The 12,818-nt window shown below is 34.0% G+C and overlaps 1 protein-coding gene across 4 annotated transcripts in view; it reads left to right on the top strand.

The window, feature by feature from the left end:
* Positions 1-12,818, top strand: part of Znf407 (zinc finger protein 407) — a 517,696-nt gene that overhangs the window by 203,872 nt on the left and 301,006 nt on the right. The window lies entirely within an intron of this gene.

Here is a 12,818-nt window from a genome sequence, read left to right as displayed (position 1 = left end):
AAATTGACCTCTGTAAATGCATTAGTACATGCTAAAACAGATATGTAAAACCAGCCCTTGTCTATTTTTTCTGTATTTTTATTTTGAAGTTTTAAAGTAACATTTTAAAATTCTTACTGTAGATTCAAACATTTCTGATGTTAAAAAAGAAATATATCTTGTGTCTTTCTGCAAATAATACTACAGTTGCCATGTCATGAAAAATAACACTACAATTATTATGTCATCAACTGCCAGGTTTTCTTTTTCTTGCTGCTGTATCATAATTAGCTTCATCACATAGACTTAATTATATTAAGTGAACTGAAATATAACAATGTCAGCTACCAGGTGAGCATGGCTACTTTTGAAAATTTTAAGTCTTTGTAATGTAGAGGTTATTCAGAACTAGCGTGAGCACTGTTACCTTTGTTAAAGACCGGGTAGAACTTCAGCTTCCCTCAGGTCCTCCTCCAGATAACATCATAATTCTACAGACACTTTTGGAGTCTTTGATTTTTTAAAAATACAGCATTAAAATGTTAGTAATGATGCAAATTCTACCACTCTGAAGTGTGAGGCATTTTCAGCTGTATTTGTAAATGTTTGATAGCTGTGTTAAAATATTTAAAATGCTCTTACTGTATTTTGATTGTTCATGAGGGACTTAACTTGAGTGTTCTACTGAAGAAGTATTGGTTTTATTAGCATTATAATATGGACATAGACTTTACACTGTGTCAAAACGTTGGACTAGATATGTCTCCTTCGGGTTTCCCACACTTTTTTTTGTATCATCCAATTTAATAATTATAACTAGAATGAATCCATTGCATATATCATGGATGAATTGTGAATGAATTGAATCTTGAAATTGTAGAAGAAAATCCTGTATTTTTAAAGAATAATTTGGGACTTGTCAATGGTATGTTTCATATGTGTTTAAGTGGAAACAAAGTGTAGTTTTACTTAATATGTTTCTATTTCATTCACATGCAAATCTCAGGTAACCATTTATGACCTTATTAAGTAACGCATTATTATTCCTATTTTATGGATCTAAGGAGTAAGAACCATAAAGGTACAATAACAATTTATTGATTATCTCATAAATAGTAAATATTGTTACCATTGGAACTGGCAACATTATTGGTGTTTTCTGACTAGTTGCAGGATAAATTTGAATAAAAACATCTGGATTAGTAATAAGAAGAAAACATTTCTCTATCTTGAAATAGTGTATATTTTGACCCAAAGTATATCATTTTGCTTTTTATTTAAAAATTAAATATACAGTGGACCCTTGATTTACGAACTCAGTTTGTTCACGAGGGCTGGTTGTAACTCAGGTTAATCAATTGAAGGCTCAGACTCCTCTACACAGCCTTCAAAGTCTCTTACCTACATTCAGACAGATCTCAGTTTCCATAGAGAGACATTGGCCCAGCAGTTTTCAATTAACCCCACACAGAAAAAGATGTAATGTTCCTTCCAAAACTCTTTAAGGGTTAAATCTGTATCTGAGACCACCTGGAAGCTGTAGCAGACAGCATTTGGGTCATAATTCAAGACTTTGGTCATAAGTTAAATCTAAAATTCTGGTCATAACCCCCAAGTTGTTCATATGTCAGGCAAGTCATAACTCGAGGGTTCACTGTATTTGATGATTCTACATATTGTTTCATGTCAAGATTAAAATCTCATTCATCTCCATATTTCATCTCTGTATCTATGTCTGTCTAGCTATATCTATAGATGCTTTCTGTGTCTATATATCTATATGTGCATACTTATACACATGCATATATAATACATCAACAACACACATACCTTTTTAAAATAGTAGATATTCCCTTATGTTATGACGTGAGTTTGAAAATCACACAAATTTTTTCATTTACCTTTTTCTTGGCACCCAAATCATTTTGCTTTTCTTTTACCCATTTCACTTAGAAGTGTATAAAAGGAGTTGATAAAAAAGCTAGAAAATTTGTTAACTTTCCACTACTTTGACACAATACCTGAAATTATCACCTTAAAAGTAAGAAAAAATTTATTTTGACTCATGGTTTCAGAAATTTCAGCCCATGGTTGTTTATCTCCACTGCTTTGGGGCTATGGCGGCACAGTACTTCATGGCTGTGATGGAGGAGGGCTGTTCACCTCACAGCATCTTTGAAGCCAAGAGAAAGCCAGTGAGGGGCCAGAGTCCTAGTATTCCCTCCAAGAGTGCATTCCCAATGACCCATCTTCCTCCCATTGGATCCACATCTTAAAGTTTCTGCCATCCTTCAAATAGTGGCTTAGGCTGGTAACCACACTAACATTGCAGATGCCTATGGCAGAAGAATTGAATGGCTTTTTCCTCTATCAGGTAATGCAAGCTTTACTCTGACACCATCACTATTTTTATCCTAAAATCAGGAATTAAATCTCTGATTGGAAATCACATCCATCTTCTGAATCATTACCTTTTAACTATTCTAAGTGGCCATGTTCATCTAAATCAAATATCTTTATTTTTTGTACTAAAAATTCTTTGTTTCAGAAGAATTTGTACAGTCTATTTATTTGGCACTCTTATTACACAGAAATACTGAATCAGAATTCCAGGTCTTCAGCTGCAACATAATCTTCTATTATACATCTGTAGCTAGAGAGGCCACAATTTAAGTGCTATAAACTAGAAGAAGAAATGCCCAAAGTCTCCTCCTTCCTTCCTTTTAATGGTTCTAGGAAGCAAGGAAACTATCAGCATGCTGAATCCTCAGTTTGGGTATAACTGTTACCTGAATTAAGTTAAACATATTCCTACCTATTTGAAACATTAATGCCTTGGCTATAATTTTGCAAGCTTGCTGTACTTTAATTTCTCCAGGACAATATAATCAGTTTATTTTTTATGTTTTGAATTTGATTCTCTCCTCTAATGCATTGCATAGTATAGCAAATAGTAATAGAATTTAGCTAAATAGGTTGTGGCAATTAAGTTAATAATGCATTTTGTTTGCAGCTATTTAGGCCTTGTGCTTTGACTGATATATGCAAAAATTATAATTTATTAAAACTAAATTCATATACTTGTACTGTAAAGCTTGATGAACCAGTAAATTTTGCCAGCATGACTAGCAACAGAAACAGAAAACTAAATATTTTCAAATATTTTTGAGGTTCCTTGAACTTTTAAAGTGATTGCATTTATAAAAAAATGTTGTTTTTTTGTTCCTAAATTTGCATTATCATTGTAAAGAAGTATACGATAGTATTTTTGAGGGCTTTTACACTTAAATATAAAAAAAATATGCCCACATTCAATTCACATTCCAAAATGATAAATGCCAATTAATTTGCAAGTTCACTTTAAAGTATTCCTTAGATGAGTAATACTCTCCTTAAGTGAACCAAAGTATCTTTATCACGCTTTGAATTTACTCAGTAACCTACAAAAAGGAGCTTATCCTCAATTATCACAATTGGAGCAGGGATAGCAAATGTATCTTCTGTGAATGCCAGGTGCATGCGATACCGGAAATGGGTGACATATATGGTTTATTGCCTGGCTAATTGCCTGGATTCATCTGGGCTTTGGATAACTGTCAACAGGAGGAGGGAAATGGCTTTCTCAGAATGTTCCCTTTGATACAATGCTTTCTGATGTGTGTGTACATGGGGAGGGAATGCCATCAGGAAATATCTGTGTCAGTAGCACCTTAGGAAGACTGGTTCAGTCATGGAACTACTGTATCAATAGAGGACTTTATATTAAATAATGCATCATAAAGTGTGAACATTAAATAATTTCACAACCAAAGGAAATATACTTGTGCCTTTACTAGTAACATTCATATCAAATTTAGGTATTTTTTCAGTGAATCAATGTTTGGAGGCATCTTTTTATGTGATTGCCCCAGCTAGAGCCTTATTCTCAGCACAGCTGACACCAAGAGGAGGAAATCTGAGCCCTGAAATTTGTGCTGGCTTCTCATTTTTTCTCAGACACTTAAAATGTGGGGTCAGCTGTTGTCAATACCCCACTGTCACATATAGACAGATCAACTAGAGAAAAAAAGTCAACAAAGAAATATATCAGAAATGAACCAAACTTTTGAAAAATGGACTTAGTAGATGTCTACAGAGTGTTCTAGTCCTCATTAGAATACACATTCTTCTCAGCTGAACAGGGGACATTCTCCAAAATAGACCATATATTAGCTCAGAGAATATGCTTAAGTAAATGCAAAGGAACTGAAATTATCCTATGCATATTATCAGACCATAGTGCAATGAAATTGGAAATCGGTGGCAAAAAAAGCCACAAAAACTTCATAAACACATGGAAATTAAACAACATCCTCCTGAACAATGAGTCACAAATGAAATTAAAGAAGAAATTGCACAGTTTCTACAAGTAAATGATAATACCAATAAAATATATTAGAACATATGGGATGCAATGAAAGCAGTCCTATGAAGGAAACTTATAGTGGTGAGTTTCCATATCAGAAAAACAGAGTAAGCTGTAGTACACAACCTAATTTTGAACCTCAGTCTTCTAGAAAAAGAAGAACAAGTCAAGCCCAAAGCTCATACAAGGGAGGAAATTATAAAGATCAGAGCAGAAATTAATGCAATCAAGACTAAGAAAACAATACAAAGAATCAATGAATCAAAGAGTTGGTTCTTTTTAAAAAAAATATTAATTTTATTGGTACATTTTAGGTATACAATATAATGACATTCATCTATTCATCTATTATACCTTTTAATCCTTTTTTACACTTTGTTTCTCACACTAGAGAAACTATTTGGTATTTACACATGTGTGTCCTATTTATTCACTTAAAGAGTATTGCCTCAGTATGCATCCATTTAGCTATAAATGTCTCTGATTTCTCATTCTTATGGCTGAGTAGTACTCCATTCTTATATTAAAAACCCACATCTTCTTTATCCAGTCTCCAGTTGATGGGCAGTTGGGCTGCTGCCAAGTTTCAGCTATTACAAACTGTGCTGCTATGAACATGGGTACACATATATCACTGTGGTATGATTTTTTAAATTCTTTGGGGAACGTACCCAGCAGAGGAATAGCGGGGTCAAATGGGACTTCAGGTCCTAGGTCTTTGAGGTATCTCCAGACTGATTTCCAGAGTGGTTGCACCAGTCTACACTCCCACCAGCAGTGGAGCAGGGTTCCTCTTTCCCCACAGCCCCGCCAGCATTTGTTATTGGTTGATTTCATGATAGCAGCCATTCTTTCTGGGGTGAGGTGGAATCTCAGCTTTGTTTTCATTTGCATCTCTTTAATGACCAGTGATGTTGAACATTTTTTTATGTTTATTTGCCATTTCTACTTCTTTGTCTGAGAAATGTCTGTTCATTTCAGCTGCCCATGCACATTGAGGCCAGACTCTTAAGTGAAATAAATAGGTCATAGATGTGTAAATACAAAATAGTTTCTCTGGTGTGAGAACTGAAAGTGTAAATAAGGATCAAAGCATATAATAGATAATGTGAAATGGGAAGAAAAGGTCCAGAGGGGAAAGGGAAATGAGAGGAGTAGGGGAAAGGAAAGAAAGGAAAGGAATAAATATGAGAAAAGGAAAAAATGGAAACAAAGTCTTTGTAAATAGAGAGGGGTGGAGGGGTTGAAGGGAGGGCAGGGGAATGGGGAAAAAATAACCAAGATACATTATGTAAAGGTACAAACTCCCAATAATGAATGTAAACATACTGTATACCTAAAATGTACCAATAAAATTAATGAAAAAAGAGAAATAATACATTTTACAGAAACCTTGAATGAGATATAGTGGAGTAGATTAAATTTTTTAATATTAGAAAAGATTCTTTTCATAATGCATGATTTAATTCCTATTAAGTTATAGTTTTATTGTCCATTTTAAAGACATAACTTGCTTTTGACTAAGTTGTTCTACATTCATTTTCCAAGGCTTCAGGCTTATCACCCCCTACTTATTGGTCTCATTTCTTCCTTTCTATCCACAATTTTGAACCTTTTTTTCTTTTGCTCTTTTCCCCCATGAGGGATAATTTAGGGAATCTAATGCATTTATGCACTTCTGTCTGTTTCACATCAGCTCATCAGTAGCCAGTGTTAAGTATTTTTAGAAAATTTCTTTCTATATTTTACAAACTTTAACAAATTATTGGTACATAATGGAGAAGAGTTACATTTTCCGCCAAAGCTATCCTGCCAAGATTTGGGAAGTTTTTCTAAATTGCATTGATAATTTAGAGTTTTTTGGTTGCTTTGTGAACAGTATGTTACCACTGAAATACATATTTTCTAACATCTACTTGGTATGTTATTTGGGTGAAAGTTATGAAAAGTACTTGTGGTATAGAATTTTGTGATTTTGTGATTTTTGTGTTCCCTGTGGGATAGAGGAAAGCCTTGTGTTTCAGCTCACCCTGGAATGGATTTCTTGCCTTTCAGGAAGCAATGCCAGGCATACTCCTGCATTAATGCATAGTCAAGCCCTGTGGAAAATCTGGATTACATATATTAGACAACTGTTTTGTCCTAAATACACACTCCTCCTACTCATTTCTGTATGTGCTTTCAGTTATCCTTCAATCGTTCCATTTACTAGATAGATCCTATTTGCTGTATTATTTTCTCCCTCAAGCACGACCCTACCAATTTTATACTTATTATGATAATAAATGGTTTAAGAAAGAAACTTATAGAACTCATCTTTAATTTAAATATAGAATTTGAGATACTGTTCATGACAATATGTTGTATCTTGCTTGCAAGACTCAGGGAAGTGACTTCTTTCTGGTCTTTATTCCAAGAAGTTGTGCTTTTCTGTAACAATTTGTCATTTTAGTCTTGGGTACTAGCGAATCATGTATATAATTGAGTTTTCCTCTTTATGTTTACTGCTGGGAAGCTCAGGGCCAAAATTGTGATCCATCTCCTGCAAGTGGGAAGGACTTCAGGGAATGTGTTTTATTTACTACTGTTATTTCGTTTCATCTTTTTTTCCCTTATGGGGAAGTTCCATTTTATGTGAGCGATGTATTTTAACAACCTCACATAAATCAAAGCCCACATAATTCAACAGCAGTTTTGCAATAGTAATTTTTAAAAAGTCAAGTCAATATTTTTCTGAGAGTGCATATATCTTTAGCCAGTTGGTTTTGAGGCACTGTGTTTGGCACTGTGTTGCCCTATAACTAGGTACTTTAAAAAAAATGTCCCTATCCTGTTGTGTGAAAATTTTGTACACTTCTGTGAACTACCTTAGTGGTGCTTTTCATTTCTCAAAAATTTCTGTTATTTACAAGAAGGCTTGCTCCTAAAGTTTGCTACACAGGTGTAGCTAATAAGTACTTTCCATAAAAGGAAGGGAAAGTTCCATACTTTTTACACTGGAAGTTTTGCTCTCTGGATCTATCAAAAATACTGCTTCTTCAAGTGCAAGGTCCCAAGTTTGATCCCCAGTACCAAAAAAAAAAAAAATACTGCTTCTTTTAGTTTATCTTTGTTACATTGATAAAATAATGTATTTATTGCTTTACAATAAATTCTCATTATACTAGGTGCAATATTTTAAATGTTAGCAGGCTATATCATGGAAACTAGGATTTTTTTTCTACTTTTCTAGTGCTTATTCTTTCATTTTAAGCCAACAGATTTCCATGACATTTTTTCCTTGGCATGTTAATAAACATGAATATTATATGATTCTTATTCTTTAGAAAATATTGGTTATTAGTTATCTATAATATGTCAAAATATTTAGGAGAGGAAACAAGCAACCCTGCTTGAGGGATTTTATGGAGAATGGTAATAAGAACATCTCATTTATCACCAGTTTAGTTATTCTTTCTATGAACATTCATGACAATTACTACTATGTTTCAAGACTTAGATGGCATGCAGTGTTTGAAGATGACATAACCTTTGTTCTCTTGGACCTTAGTTTTGATCTTTATGAGCAGAAGGTAAAAACAAGAGAGACAAAAACTACATTAAGAAAAAGAAACAATTATTAGGCCCGAGAAAGAAAGAGCAGTAGGTATTCCAGGGAGTGGATGGAAAAGGTGTTTCTTTAAGGTGGATTTAGGGATTTAGGCAAGCCCTTTTTGCAAGGCAGGAAGTGAAACCACTAGGCCAGATCCCCAACCCTGGAAAGCCCTTTTTGAAGAGTCATGTTTCATGTGAAATTTGGCCTAAGAGCAGCACAGGGAGAGAGCATATTGAAGGCCTCTATGAAATATGCCAATGACATGGTTCTCTCTCAAGGACCTTGAGTGAGGCTTGAGCAGGGAAGAACTCTGATCCAAGAGGTGTGTACATTGTTTTAGGAATTGGTAACCAGTGAAAGGATTTCACTGAGGGAGGGTTTGGGAAATGTGAGGATAAGATTGGGAATGTGGCTGAAGAGGAGTTTGACTGCTACCAGTGATCTTTTACTCTGAGCATTAAAAAAAGCCAACGTAGTTAAGAACTTCTTTGGAATTGTAACTGTCAGTGTGGAAGTCCAGTTCTGGGGAAAGAAAGTAGGCAGCTGGATTGGAACTGTTGAACTCCCTCTTCTCTCCCTGCGCTGCTGCCTGGACTCTTCCTTGCTCTGTCATGCATTTAGTTTTCTTCATCCTCTTAAGTCATTTCCACTTACAAATTAGCCTTTTAATAAATTGTAGGACAAACTATTTCCCTTAACTTTTACCTGGTTTACTTTGTTTCTGCACATTCTCCAACCCACCAAAATTCGACCTCTTGTGGTTCCCATTCCAAATCCTTTGTTTCAAGTCCAAACCTAAATCCCATATCTTCTTTAAATACTTTTCTTCTTTATTCTTTCAATTTGTCTTCTTTTGTATTAGATAACTATTGAAGGGCCAGGGATTTAGCAGGTATTATATTACTATTGAACATTAGAGAATAAACAATGTGTGTGTGTGTGTTTCAGTTAGAAATTTCTTTGTCCTACCACTGCCGTCTCCCCAAAAAGCAACCCAGATCATGACATACTTCCTGTATTATGATAATGTTATACTATAGTAATGTCATCTAGTGAGTTATTAGACTATATATATACTACTCTGATTATCTTTACAAAAATGATTTATTTTATTTTACTGACTTTCATTGTCTTACAAAATTGAATTCTGTAGTATTGAGGTGTATACATTTACTAGTATGAATGTTCCAGTTGATTTTACATGTAATAATGTATTGCTATTTGATGCAGCAAATTAACTTTCAGGGCATTTTCCTTGCTATCTTGTAGTCCAGTAGAGACCTTAAATTTTAGCAATAAAAATATTTGCTGTTTTAAATTTTTTAAGAATATAAGTGTTTTCTCCTGCTGGCATCTAGAATATTTTTTGGCCATTGTTTTCTTTATTTCACTTAAATTACTTTTAGAGCACTGAGGCTTATACATCTGGACTCTGACTAAAATATGCCTTTAGCGCTTATCTTTAATTCCCAGTCAGTGCCAGAATTAAAGAGAACAAAGCCCTATATGTTCTCTGCAGCCTTCAATTATGCTTAATTACCAACTTTGATACAGTTTCATTGTACAGTACTGATTTTTTGTGAGAGGTTCTTTATATTCATGATGTCTTGGTGGTTGCTTATAAAAGTGAATTAAAAATTGTCATGAAGAATTTTCAGGAAACAGAACCTTTCAGAAGTAATTTTTGTCAAGTGGCATCAAAGTAATTTGACCATGCATTTTAACAGATGAGAAACACGATATTTATATTTCATTGTACCACAGTGCTATAATAGGAAAAATGATGTGTAGATTATTCTGTAGATTATTTTTTAAGGCAGTCTTTTCCACCGTTCTTAGTCTTTGCGCTAGTGTATGAGCTACTGTGAGCATGGAGCAAGGGGATTCTTTGCTCACCTTATGGTGTTTTCTCACACCTAGACTCACAAGTGGAAAGTAGGCTAACATTAATGCTTCGTATGAAACATCTTGGTCTTTTAGTCATAGTAAAGATCTGTAAAACATCTTTCATTTTAGTTGATCTCTTTCAAAAGAGTCATGACATTGCATGATACTAAGATACTAGCACCTCCTCAGGTTGAATCAGGTAAAATCAACATTTAACAGGTCTAAAATAGTCAAATATTGTTAATTTTGCATGAATCACCTACTTTTATTTAGAAATTATTTCTAGCATATGATGTCAATATAAAAATCTGCTTTCAAAGAAATTCCCACTTCTGGCTTTTTAAAAATTGAATTGTGCTCTTTTCTTGTTTTGTGAATAATAATTCCTTATATAAAGCAGGGCATAGTAAGCTCAGTATAAGGAGGAGGATCAAGGTGGAATGAGAAGACATCTCAGCAGTCTTTGTTTAGTATTTTCTCGCACTGTTCTGCTGAAAGCTACTTTTCCTCATCTCATACCAGGTCAGTGTGTTTATTCTTTTCAAACCTCGAATTTTGACTCACTCTGCAAAGCCATCTCTATATCTTCATCCTAAATAATCACTTCCTATTACTTAGAAGGCTAATGTACACATTCTATTTTGTTTTCTTTTTAAAAAGATGTATGTAACTGACTCCAGACTAGTTAATCCACCCCCCTCCCCTGTTCTAGGGATCGAACCTAGGCCTAGATAGATTATTTCTTGAGAATATGTTCCTCATTTTTCCTTCTTTGATCTTTTTAGAGAATGGTGGATATTGAGTAAATATTGATGGATTTAGGGTATTAAAATATTCACTGAAAATTTTAAGGTTGTTAATTAGTCTGGTTCCTGATTTACAATCACTATATGAAAAAGCTATTGTGAACCAGCATAGTTTTTTCCCTTTACTGGGAACTGCCTTTTAATGAGCCAGCCTCAGTGTGGTTTTCTCTCCTGTGATGCTGAGCATGCATGCATCCCTTCTCCTTTCTGGGTAAGATGAGTAAATCTGATAGGACTTTACACATACCAAATTGCAATTAGGTGTGTACACCATTTCATAATTTTAAGAAAACTTGTTTTTAAATAAAAGACATTTAAGAACTTTTCTGTTACAAAGATCTAAATACTTTCATTCCTCTTTTTTATGCTAATCTGGCAGAGCAAAGCATAATGGAAATAGCAGATTCAGCAGAACATGAATATGAAAATTTTTATTTAAATTAGATCTAAATTTTCTTTAAGTTAACTAAAATAATAATGTCTGGCTTTGATTTTTTTTCTCATTTCGTATTTGTGATTATACCCTATGGCTATCCGATATATTCTTGGACACTGGATGGGGCAGACATTTTTGTAGATAGCAAATTACAGTTACAATTACAAATTACAAGTTTCCTTTTAAAATTGATGTCCTTACCTTTTTTCCATGTTATGTTGTTAATATGATAACAGGATTCTGAAAATAAGGAAAAATTTTCATGTGAGGAATTATCCCAGTGCTATTATTTTTATTAGTATTCATAGTAACAGCATTTAGATATGTGTATTTCAAAGATTTAGTGTATTGAAAGACAATTGAAATTACCTTCTTATTTATTTTTCAAACTAATTTCTTTATCTTTGGTTTTCTTAGCATTAACTCTGCCTTTTAGATGAATCAGACAAAAAAGAAAAACAAAACAAAAACATTATGTGAAAGACAACCATGTGAACCCACTGAGAGCTTAGCTGCTCACCTTGGGCCTGGCCGAGGGTCCTCCCCCAAGTCTGTCATGGAGCAGCTCCTTTACAGTGCACAGAGGCTGAGTGTCTCCTTCAGAGTGTAGAAAATATTCTTTCATCTGTAGAGGTCTTTTATTTGTATAATAAGCTGTTGACTTTTTCAGATTCAACATTCTAACATTGTTTATGTCTGAGTGACAAGAGCACAATGTAAATTTCTATAGAAATTGAGGTTTGAATTAGGCATGTTTAGAAGCCACTGTGTCAGCGCTCATCTTTGGCTAGCAAGAGCCCACCGCACAAACTTCAGAGCACTTTTATTTATTGTGCTCTACTCATCACAGGCATGTAATGCCGTAAAGAAGTGAATAAAAATAAAACAGTTTAATAAAAAAAATCCAACTTTCAGAGTTGATAATGAAAATAAAATATGAAAAAATTGAGACTGTAATCATTCTTACCTAGAAGTAGAAGGTTTGGGTAAATTAAAATCTAGAATGTAATTTTCTAGTATTCCAGTTTGGTGGTAAATTTACAGGTAGTCATTATATTACTGAATGAATGAATGAAAATAAGATATGCATCATGGTAACCAAAAATTATTTCTAACTTAGTTTTGTGTGTTGAGGCAAGACCATAATTTCCCACTTTCAAATGGTGTACCCAGTATGCTTGATGTGTAAACAAAAAAAATTTAATTTAATCCTCAAGTAGCAAAAAAAATCCCATTTAGTGGAAAAGAAAACTATTATTCAAAGATGACTTTTCTGTTGATTAATGGAAAACATTTGCCTGTCAACAGAGTCATCTTTTAGATAATCATTAGTGTTTATTGTAAGAATTTATATGAAACAGAAGTGGTAAAATAACTTGAAAGGCAATTTAGCTCACTTCTGTGAAGAGAATTGTTTGATTTGAGCATTTTAGAAAGATTTTCTCTTTGTATGAAGTTGGACAGTGGCAGGAACTCTGGTGAGCCATGTTTTGTGAAAGCATTTTCTTCAGAATAAGAACTTCTTAGAGGAGAAGGATTGGAGTCAACTGTTGTTCAGCCTAAAGAAGAAACTGACTCAAGAAGAAAAACCAACAGCCGGATTCAGGCTCTTGACTGCTGGCTCCACCCATCTTGCTAGGAGTACACGGCCCAGATCAGCCTTGCCTCATAAAGATAGTTCCATTGCTTAAGACATTTTAATCCAAATAT

This window comes from Heterocephalus glaber, unplaced genomic scaffold (assembly GCF_053883595.1).
Source record: "Heterocephalus glaber isolate CG9 unplaced genomic scaffold, H.glaber_assembly_v1.0 deba00000331, whole genome shotgun sequence".
Lineage (NCBI taxonomy): Eukaryota > Metazoa > Chordata > Mammalia > Rodentia > Bathyergidae > Heterocephalus > Heterocephalus glaber.
The sequence above is the reverse complement of the archived record's forward strand: the minus strand, read 5'-3'. Positions and strand labels throughout refer to the sequence as shown.